The sequence below is a fragment of the Amblyraja radiata genome, chromosome 20, assembly GCF_010909765.2.
Source record: "Amblyraja radiata isolate CabotCenter1 chromosome 20, sAmbRad1.1.pri, whole genome shotgun sequence".
In the NCBI taxonomy this organism is placed as follows: domain Eukaryota; kingdom Metazoa; phylum Chordata; class Chondrichthyes; order Rajiformes; family Rajidae; genus Amblyraja; species Amblyraja radiata.
In genome coordinates, this window is record NC_045975.1 from 1,092,725 (window position 1) to 1,104,887 (window position 12,163).

The 12,163-nt window shown below is 43.2% G+C and overlaps 1 protein-coding gene across 1 annotated transcript in view; it reads right to left on the reverse strand.

Moving 5' to 3' along the window:
* ext2 (exostosin glycosyltransferase 2) overlaps positions 1–12,163 on the reverse strand; it is a 187,928-nt gene that overhangs the window by 143,908 nt on the left and 31,857 nt on the right. The window lies entirely within an intron of this gene.

Below are 12,163 nucleotides of genomic sequence, written 5' to 3' on the forward strand. Positions count from 1 at the left end.
CTTTGAATAACCGCTGGCGGCCAGCGCCCGAGAGCGCTGGAGCGGGAAGAAGCGGTGTATGGAGCTTTGCTCCAACGTGACAGACTCCGGGAGATGGAGTCGGGTCACTGTGGGCCCTATGCTAAACCCACAGCAGTACCTCTTTGAGGGCTGCACAGTGTTTCTACCCCATCAGAGGGGAGCACTGCGGGTCAGTTCTGGGCTGACCTGGAAGAGGGGTCCGCAGAAGAAAAGACAAGTGTGCAGGAGGCCATGGTCCAGGCCGGCCTTCTTGGAAGATGCGGGACCTCCAACCCAACCAAACCGAAAATCCAGACCCCAGCGCTACAACAACAGCGAAGAACCTACAAAAAGTAAACCTGCCACTAGTAACTATGGAAGTAGGTGGGTCTGGTTCCCTACAATATACAATGGGCACGGTGATTGGATGGAGATTACACTCTTTTCTGAATGCATGGAGCATGATAACAAACGATATCTACATCTTAAGCAGTATCCAGGGATATACAACAGAGTTTATACACAAGTACAGCCCTCCAGTTCAACATATACTGAACCGAATGTTCGTGCTTTCTGATAAAGGGAAATCAAAAGCGCAAGCTGAACTGGAGCGGCTTCACATAAAAGGTGTAATTGAGAAAACTCAACACGAACCATTAGAATCCGTGTCCAATATATTTATCAAAAACAAAAAGATGACGGTCATCGCATCATCTGACAAAATAGATACCTTTGTTACTGCTTAACAATTAATTCCCAAAGGTTACTTCAATGGCCAGCATCGATTTAAAAGATGCTTACTATTCAGTGCCTATACGAGGTGACCACAGATGTTACTTAAAATTCAACTGGATGGGACAACTCTGACAGTATAAAGCACTGCCAAATGGTTATCATCAGCCCAGGCTGTTCACAAAAAATTTGAAACCAGCCCTAGCGTTTCTACGGAAACGTATACACATGGTCATGGCATATTTAGATGACATACTCATTATGGGCAAAACTTTGGAATTGGCCAAACAAACTGTAACAGCCACAAAAAAGTTATTTGGAAAACTGGGATTCATTTTTCATCCAGTTAAATCTAAACTAACGTCTTCCACTACTATGGACTACCTGGGGTTTCACCATTGACTCAGTTCACATGTCAATGACTCTGCCTAAGGGAAAGGCTAGAGATTTAATAGAGGCTTGCAATAACCTCACTGACATCAGCAAACCATCCATCAGATTGGTAGCTAAGTAATTGGCATAATGATGGCTGCCTTCCAGCCACACAATTTGGACCTCTACATTACCAAAACATACAGAGAGCAAAATACAAGCACTCTAAATTATGCAGGTCACTTTGACAGATCTGTGAAACTACCAATCAAGCTAAAATGGAACTAAAATGGTGGATAGATAACATCTGGCCTTGTTCCTATCCAAGCATTGTCAGTAAACTTTCCATGGTACTACAAACTGATGCCAGTGCACTTGGGTGCGGAGCCACCAATACCATACCACCGTGGTAGCATACATCAACCACAGGGTGGAAACAAATCAACATCATGTGACAATCTGGCTATACAAATTGGCAATGGTGTATCCAGAGATATATTTGGATATCAACCACTTACCTACCAGGAAGACTAAATTCAGTGGCAGACACCAGGTCACGCAAATTTAATGAAAACACCAAATGGATGTTGAATAAAATAGTATTTGCTGATATCACAGCAAAATATGGAACACCAGATATCGATTTATTCGCATCCAGACTTAACCACCAGTTATCAAGTTATGTTACACAGGAACCAGACCCTGGGACAGCGGCGACAGATGCATTTTCGCTGCATTGGGGGGGGGGGGGGGGGGGGGGGGGGGGGGGGGATTGTTTATTTACGCATTCCCTCCTTTCCAGTTGGGTATTAAGGAAATACAACAAGACTCTGCATCTGGTATTGGTAGTACCCGATTGGCCTACACAACCATGGTTCCCAGTGGTATCAAACATGGAATCAGAGACATGAACATCCCATCTGTTCTGGAATATCTGGCAGGCCTCCACTATGATGAGGGGCTCAGTTACAGTGCCATCAACTGCGCCAGAAGTGCCCTATCGACTTACCTATGGCAGGGGACAGACCATTACACTGTTGGGACTCGCCCACTGGTACAAAACCTATGAGGGGAACCAGATACTCCCAAATATGGGATGTGAGAATAACCCTGAAGATGCTCAGGAATTGGTCTCCAGCAACAGTTCTGTCCCTACACAGACTGACATTAAAACAGTCATGCTAATGGTATTGGTCACGGCACAGAGGATACAGCCACTGCAAAAATTAGACTGGACAACATGACTTTCTCAACAGAAAATATTACGTTTCATATTTATGAGTTAGTAAGCAGAACAGAAAGGGATCAGCAGGCCTCAATATACAATTAGGTCATACCCAACAGATGACCGTCTGTGTATAATAAAACATCTGTCGTTATACATGGAGAAAACTAATATCCTAAGAGGCAATGAAAAGGCACATTTTGGTCAGCCACTAGCAACCACACCAAGAGTGATGGTCCAGACCATCTCAAGATGGCTGAAACAGTTGCTAACACAGGCTGGGGTGGATACTAATCTCTTTCCACCAGGGCTGCAGCTACATCGGCAGCGATACAGTTGGATGTACCAATGGACCAAATCCTCAAGGCAGCAAGATGGTCTGGAGGGGAAAACATTCCAATTATTTTGTAATAAACCAGTAATGAAACCTGGAACGTTTGCAGAAACAATTTAAGTTCTGTAAATTAATTTAAACCCATAAAAGGGGTTATAAACTTGTGTTAAAAAATTTTATGATTACAATGTCGAATCATGTCCAAATTATGTTAACACAATTCCTCCCACAGTCAAGGCAGACGTGATGCATGGACTCGTTTCCACGGCATGAAATCACAGAGCTTTAAAATCTTCACGTAGTCACTCACGTGACTCCGAAGTAAAATAGTAAGATTAAACGAGAACTTACCAGTTTGAAGTTTGATCTGTATTTTATGAGGAGTTACGATGAGGGATTACGTGCCCTCCGCTCCCACCCTGATCATATACTTAACTGGTACCTCTTCTCTAATCTTACTATGTTTAGTCATTACAGTTATCTGTGATTTCACACCGCTGCTTTGAAGAATGACACGCATGCGTCCTGGCGGGGTTCTTCACGTAATCCCTCATCGTAACTCCTCATAAAATACAGATCAAACTTCAAACTGGTAAGTTCTCGTTTAATCTTACTATTAAAACTTACACTGTGACAATGAATTTGATGCCCTTCAGAATTCCAAGTCTAGAACTCAAACATAGACCAATACAGGACAGGAACCGGCCCTCTGCTCCACAAGATCTGTGCCAAACATAATGCCAAGACCAACTCTTAGCTACCCGCACATAATCCATATTCCTCCATTCCTTGCATATCCATATGCACATGCAAAAGTTATTTAAATGCTACTATTGTATCTGCCTTCACCACTGCTTCTGGCAGCGGGTTCCAGGCACTCACCACCCTCCGTGTAAAAAAACGTAACCCCGCACATCTCTTTTAAACGTTGGCCTTCTTATCTTGAAGCTAAGTTCGCTTTGACATTCACACCTGGGAAAATCCCACTGAGTTACACCAGCACTTTGGTTTTGTTTGTTACCATCACCTGCAGTTCCTTGTTTCGACATTTGACTGCTCCACTGGAAAATCCCCTCGAGGTTTGCTTACTTTGAAGAAGTTCTCCTCCTCTCTCTGATGGGACTTTGTGAAACTCTCCCTCTGTGATTCCTGCTGCTCTCTTGCGCAATGACCTTGTTCTGACCCAGACTGACTACCCCAGGCACATGTGTTTCCTCAACACTTACCTGCGTCGCCATCTTGTACCACCAGGCTTCAAACCCTGTTTCCAGGCCTCCCATTTCAGGCCCAAACAAGATTTCAGATGCCTACACTCGATTCATTGGCTTTTGCAACAGTTCTCCTTCCATGCCCTGTCTACAATCCCCGCCACACACCACCGGCACCAGGAGGCTCTCGCTCTGACTCTCCTGCAGCTCCGGGCCTCACCCAAGGCTCTTGAAAGACTTGATTCATCTGTTGGATGAAGTACATCAAAGCAGGCATGGATGATGCTGGTGATACTCAGCAGGTCAGGATGTATCTGTGGGAAGAGCAACAGCGTTGATGTTTCGTGTCAGAGATCCTGAGGCAGAACTGGGAAGGAGATCAAAAGAACGTCAAGCTACAAGGTGGTTGTAGGAGGGATTGTCTCTGGTAAGACTGGGTTGTTTAGTTTAGTTTAGAGATTCAGCATGGAAAGGGTCATTTGGCACACCGAGTCGGCACCGACCAGTGATGCTTGCACACTTACACTATGCTACACACACTTAAGGACAATTTACAATTTTACCGAAGCCAATTATCCTAGAACCCTGTACGTCTTTGGAGTGTGGGAAGAAACTAGAGCACCCAGAGAAAACCCACACAGGTCACAGGGAGAAACTACGTATAGACTGCACCTGTTGTCAGGAGGATCAAACCCGGGTCTCTGGCGCTGTGAGGCAGCAACTATCTATGTGCCACCGGGTGATCATGGAGATACATTTTAATTTTCTGGCTTCACATCTCACCCCTGTTCTCTCCTTATCTCACAGTCTTTTGCTTTTCATCTCTGGCTTTGTTCAGCCATCTGCCAATCAAACTAGGCTTGGTAACTATTTTAATGTTCCAAGTATCTTTACAACTTTAAAACGCCATCTCTTGCACAGGCAAGTGCATGTTTGTGGGGAAACCTAGCTTGCATTTACTGAGCACCTCACAAAAGAGCAGACAACTCAAGATAGTGATAACAAGGATCTGCAGATGCTGGCTCACCAAAGTAAGACACAGAGTGCTGGAGTAACTCAGCGGGTCAGGCAGCATCTGTGGAGAACATGGATAGGTGACGTTTCACAGATTGCTGGAGTAACTCAGCGGGTCAGGCAGCATCTATGGAGCTAAGGAAATAGGCAACGTTTTGGGCTGAAACCCGTAAGGGTTTCGGCCCGAAACGTTGCCTATTTCCAGAAGGATTTCGGCCCGAAACGTTGCCTATTTCCTTAGCTCCATAGATGCTGCTGCACCATAACTCAGCAGGTCAGGCAGCATCTGTGGAGAACATGGATAGGTGATGTTTCACAGAGTGCTGGAGTAACTCAGTGGGTCAGGCAACATATGTGGAGAACATGGATAGGTGACGTTTCGGGTCAAGACCCTTTTTCGGACTAATTACAGGGGGGGGGGGGGTGGGGTGGGGCGGGGCAGGAGAGAAAACTGAGAATGGGGAAGGGTAGGCAAAGCATGGCTGATAATAAATGAACACAGGCGAGGGGTTTTCTTTGACAGGCAGATTGTTGGATAAAAGACTCAATATAGCGTGTTATGTTAATCTGACATTTTGATCTCGAATCTCCAGTTGTCTCTTAATTTTGCTCAGGTGAATAAATATTCAGCAGAATGAAGGAATCAGACTCCATTCCTGCAACCCCAACACTATTAATGAAAGGGCTCACCTACTTCTGAACAGTTCTTCTATAAACTAGGGTGCCCTCCCATTCAACTCTACTCCATTGCGGACATTGGACTTTGTCTATGGGAGGTTGGTAGGACCAGTGTAGCTGGGGCACGTGGGCCGGTGTGGGCAAGTTGGGCCTAAGGGCCTTTATGACTCTATAACAGTTTATTTCCCTCTGTTATCAGGCTTCTGAATGGTCCTTCCATAAGCTAGGGTACTGCCCGATTCACTTTGTCTCTGGAATGCAGAGAACTATATTCTGTACTCTGTATCTTCCCCTTTGTTATATCTGTTGTACTTGAGTTTGATTTGATGGTAAATATATATATTATCTGATCAGTTTGGATAACAACATTTTTCACTGTACCTGAGTGCCCATAACACTAATAAACATAAACCTAAACCTCAACCCAATTAAGAATGTGTTCCTGTTGATTTATTCCAGCAGTTGCAATCATTCTACAAATATTTGCTGCTTATTTCTGTGGTTTCATGTAGCAAATGGTGTGCCAGCTGCTAAAGATTTAATGATTACTTCAAAGCACGTGAACAAAATTAGTTGATCCGAAACACTGGCGCATTAGTGGACATTCCTCTTGAAATACAGTACGTCTGAGAGAATTAGTGAAGAGCATAAAGTGCACGTCAAGCTGACAGAGAGGAGTATGAAGAGGGAAAAAGGTCCAGTCAGCAGGAGGCTAACCTATGACGAGCGTTTGTTTCAACCTCCCAAAATGCAAGGTCTCGACCCGAAATGTCACCTGTCCCCATGCTCTCCAGAAATGCTGCCTGACCTGTTGAGTTACTCCAGCATTTTGTGTCCTTTTGTGTTTCCACAGAATGCAACACTGAACTAAATTCCTTTAGCCATTTCTCATCTCAATTGCCCAGCTGATCAAGATCCAGCTATTTTCTTTGTTAATCATCTTCACTGTAAAATACCACGTATTTTACTTCCATCTGCCAGCTTACTCATCATGCCTTGTACATTCTCATCCAATCATTGATATAGATGTAAACGCCTTGAGAAGAAATAAGGGAGCAGAAGGCCTAGGTATTCAAGGATAGTCAGCGGTGTAATTATAGTCAGGGATCTAGAAATGGAGGAGCCCAGACATCTTTGAACTCCAGAAGTAGAGAGGGGTGAGGCTGCAAAAGGATTTGAAAGCAAAGATTAAAACTTTAAACATGAGGGTCTTTGTTACACTAAAGGGCTTAAATGGTTTTGCAATATATTCAGCAATACAATAATGTGAGTGATTTATAACATCTTAATATCTATGGCCTCTTGAAAAGTTTCCAAGGTGTTTAAAATCCAGGATCTCTAGTTTGAAAGCAGGTTTTATTAATACTCGAATACCAATAACATCTCAGCTTTCCTTGTGAGAGATGTTTAAATAGTATATTGCTGGCATTGTCCCTGTAAAGTCAAATATTTCCCTCAGAATATCTGGCAAAGTCTGATTATTCTAGGTCAAATACATTGCAGCTTTTTGGCAGATTACACGTTCCGCTTCTTTCTTGGGAGGAGGTGGAGTATGATTGAAAAGAATTCCCAGAAAATGTGCCCAGTGATGAATAGTTAAGTATTTGACAAATGCTGGATCGACACATCTTGGACTTAACTGAAACAGCCACTCTATCCAAAATGCAATCTAATATTTCAAACCTGTACATGCCAAGTGGGATACCTGCTATCCAATCGTATCAGATAAGACTGTACATAATACAATCAAGACAAACTCAAGTCTAAAGTTTAAATTCCATTTGGAATATTTTGGAGGACCGAGAAACCAAGAACCAAGAACTAAAGGGTATGATACAGAGTGCAGAATATAGTTCTCAGCATTCCAGCATAAAAGCTCCAGAGAAAAAGTCCAATGTCCGCAATGGGGTAGAGGTGAATCAGACAGTACCCTAGTTTATGGAAGGACTGTTCAGCAGTCTGATAACAGAAGGGAAGAAGCTGTTCCTGAGTCTGGTTCGTGTTTTCACACTGCTGAACTTTTTCCCTGATGGGTGCAGGAAGAAGAAGGAATGACCAGGATGGGACAAGTCTGATTATATTGGCTGCTTTTCCGAGGCAGCGTGAAGTGTAGATGGAGTCCGTAGTGGGGTGTGTGGTCTGTGTGATGGGCTGGGCTACATCTACAATGGTGGGGAGTGTGGTGTGTGTGATGGACTGGGCTACATCTACAATGGTGGGGTGTGTGGTCTGTGTGATGGGCTGGGCTACATCTACAATGGTGGGGAGTGTGGTGTGTGTGATGGACTGGGCTACATCTACAACTCGCTGCAATTTCTTGTGGTCTTGGGCAGAGCTGGTCCCAAACCAAGCCGTGATGCAACCCGACAGTAAGCTTTCTATGGTGCAGCTGTGGAAGTTTATAGGTTTGTAAGAGTCAGTTGTTATGCCTACATTCAACCATGCAATACCTGTTTATATGCCAGCAACTCCTGTTAGTTTGCTGTAGAGAATTAAAACACACACAACAGCAACAACGTTTGTATAAAGAGAATAGGCAGGATGATTCTACCCGCCAAGAATTTAAATTGATTATAGTCAAGATTAATAGTGCTAAGAAGTTCAAGAGTTGGGAAACCAGTTTTGAAACCGATTAAAATTCTGCTCCATCAAGCATCAGATCCCAGTGGGTGGAAATTGCTTTCTCCAGAAGCTTAAACAATATTCCTCTCTAGATTCTCTGGGCAAAGACACTGGATTTATGGTGTAGCTTGAGTGTGACTGACAAGCAAAAATAACATAATACAACGATCAAGTTACAAGGGGACCTATAGAAGGAACAGAAGGAATAAATAAGCCTGGGGCATGTTTTTACTAGTATTCTGCTTTATTGACTTGGAACTAAAGACCAGTATATGCACTAGAATACATCACAATACTTTATAAGTAGGTTTATGAAAGATGGGAGTGACTTAAATATTCCTTTTCTCCATAGATGCTGCCTCATCCGAAGATTTTCTCCAACATTTTGTGTCTACCTTTGACTTCAATATTCCATGCATTCAGAACAGAAATGGTGACATACTTATCCAGCTATTTTATTAGTTATTTAGGAAAATTAATAACAGTTAAAGAGTCAAGATCTGCAAAAAAAAATACATAGAGGTAATAACAGGGTGGGAAAGTGAATATTTTAAAGTATAAAACTTCTAAATCTCTAGCTGCTAATCATTGGCTCTAGCTGAATCATTGAACTGAATCTTGAAAAGTGATGAGAGGGTACACAAAAATGCTGGAGAAACTCAGCGGGCGCAGTTGGGTTTCCGCCCCTCCCCCACCTCCATATCAGTCTGAAGAAGGGTCTCGACGTCAGTCTGAGGAAGGGTTTCGGCCCAAAACGTTGCCTGTTTCCTTCGCTCCATAGATGCTGCTGCGCCCGCTGAGTTTCTCCAGCATTTTTGTGTACCTTGGAGCTGGGTGGTAGAGGTTGTAGGTTTGGGAAGTACATTGATGCAGTTCCTTCTTAAACAAAGTGATGAGAGGCTTGGCTTTGAACATCCAAAGTAAGCATCATGAAAGCTCTCTGAAGTTACCATGGGGTTGGAAACTGGAGAGTTTGAATCCAGAAACGGTGAAGGTATGGTGATATCTGCCCATGAAAATAACACGTGACTATGAAAGAAACCATGAAGAGGAACATTGCATCCGCCACTGGCCCTTGTCCTCTGGGTGGTAGCGGTTGAAGGTTTGGGAAGTACATTGATGCAGCTCACACTCAGTTGCTGCTGCCCATCTTGTGCATATTGTGCATGGAAATGGCCAATGTTTAAGACAGAGTTCCCCAAAGTGGGGCACGCATACCCCCAGTGGTACGCGAAAGGTCTTCAGGGGGTACGCGGCAATTTTCAGCTATGTGCTACTGAAACATAGATTCATTATTAGAAAAAAAGTACTATGGCTACAAATTATTTTATACATACATATTTGCAAAGAAATTATATATTTGGTATGAATTCTCCAACTCAAGTTGTGATAGCTGCTGCATTTGGGGCTTGCAGACTCCCGCGCGACAATTTTTATTGACATTTACAATGAAACACATAGAAACATAGAAAATAGATGCTGGAGTAGGCCATTCGGCCCTTCGAGCCTGCACCGCCATTCAATATGATCATGGCTGATCATCCAACTCAGTATCCTGTACCTGCCTTCTCTCCATACCCCCTGATTCCTTTAGCCACAAGGGCCACATCTAACTCCCTCTTAAATATAGCCAATGAACTGGCCTCGATTGTTTTTAACGAGGGGTACAAGATGCTTACGAAAATTTACGAAGGGGTACACGGGTATCAAAACTTTGGGAGTCACTGTTTTAAGATAATGGTGAAAAGCAGATAAAATAGACTGATTTATTTCTGGAATGAGACTTGCGTTCTGATTCAGTTGCATTCCCCAGACTGCATTATATCTCTTCATTGCTAATTCGGACCTGATGGGCAAAATAAAGACGGTGAGTGATCACGAGGGGAGCAATGTACCACAGGATTGCCTCTGACTTGGTCTGGACTTCACAGTCATTCTGTGGTTAATTCAGTTGAATTCCTGCTTATTATTGACTCACCACATTCATGGTGATGAAGTCAGTGAAGTTCATGCCTTTGGAAGCAAAAGAGAATGCAGATGTAGAAGAAGAGCAGAACTGTGGAAGTTTTTCTTTTTACCCATTCGGTCCAAGTCAGCAGTGAAGAGATATAGCACAGTTGTGGGATGGAACTGAATCAGAACTCAAGTTTGATTCCAGAATAGATCAGTCCATTCCATCTGCCTTTCACCATTATGTTAAACATTGACTATTTCCATGCTCGGCAAGTCAAGCAGCATCTGTGGATGCAAAAGGTGCAGAAATGTCGACACTCCTTTTGCTTCCACCAAAGCTGCTTGACCAGCTGAGTTCTATCTGAGTCTGTTTTTGACCATTACACTATTGTGTGTCAATCAATAATTAACTTATTTCTTGCTCTGAAATGTTATTCAATTATCAATTGTAAGCATGAATGTTGTTTAAATGTATGTTCTTAACCAGGCTTCGTTTTGGACATCCAAAGTATGTATCATGAAAGCTCCCATGGGGTTGGAAACTGGAGAGTTTGAATCCAGAAATGGCGAAGCTATGGTGATATCTGCCCATGAAAATAACACGTGACTATGATCCTGGGCTTACTTAATACCAATGTTTATTGCTTCATTTTATAAGGAATTGCGAATGGAGCTCAATATAGTAATCTTCACTGAGCAATCTGACTTATTGTGGATGAAAATTTGTTGATGCAGAAGCTCAATGGCCTTGGATCCATATATGTCTGTCTGTCTGTCTGTCTGTCTGTCTGCCTGTCTGCCTGTCTGTCTGCCTGTCTGCCTGTCTGTCAGTCCAAACACACTGAAAGTTTTTTTATTATAACTTTTATTATTTTGTTTACAGTACCATGTTTACATGTTCTGTTGTGCTGCTGAAAGTAAGAATGTCATTGTTCTATCTCGGACATGGGACAATAAAACACTCTTCACTCTTGATGTATTGGGACTGCCTGGTCCTTCTGATAGTTTTTCACTTGACCCCAACTTCAGTTAATAAGAGCACATTATGTTACATATTGTCAAAATCATCTTTAGGGCAGTTTCAGGATTCAGCATTTGTCTGGGTTTGGTTTAGGGAAGGGAGTTGACTGGTTTTGATGGAATACAACCAGGACTGGTGAAATGATTTATTTTCACAATTCTGTTTCAGCAAAAGTGCCGACTGTGAATGAATCCAATGGTTGTTACAACACATTCAACAGAATGCTAACGTGCGGGAAGGGAGCGCGCTATTAGATTACAGCGTGCAGTACACGCTTAACCTAATCACCATTGAGGATTTAATGTGGGTTTCCCGGTTCAATAACTACCAGATCCAACGTAATGTCTTCGACCTGAAACATTAACTCTGTTTCCACAGATGCTGACTGGCCTGCTGAATGCGGAAGCATTTCCCAATTTTGTGTCAGTCCATCGCGGGATCTGCAACGAAAAATGGGGAAAGAGAGCTGTACATGGAAAGATTCAGTTCTGCAGCAATTATGGCGACATTGGAGGCCACCTGCCACCTTTCCATTTTACACGTCTAAGGTTGTTGAGCGTACTTTTATTTGGAATAAATCACAATAAATAAAATAGCAAAACATACGTTGTTGTCCTAAATGCACAGAGTCTCTTGCCCAGAGTTGGGGAATCGAGGACCAGAGGACGTAGCTTTAAGGTGAAGGGGAAAAGAATGAATAAGAATCAGAGGGGTAACTTTTTCATACAAAGGTTGGTGGGTGTATGGAATAAGCTGCCAGGGGAGGAAGTTGAGGCTGGGACTGTCCCAATGTTTAAGAAATAGTTAGACAGGTACATGGATAGGATAGGTTTGGAGGGATATGGACCAAGCGAAGGTACACAAAATTGCTGGAGGAACTCAGCGGGTGCGGCAGCATCTATGGAGCGAAGGAAATAGGCGACGTTTCGGGCCGAAACCCTTCTTCAGACCTTGGACCAAGCGAAGGCAGGTGGGATGAGTGTAGCTGGGACATGTTGGCCGGT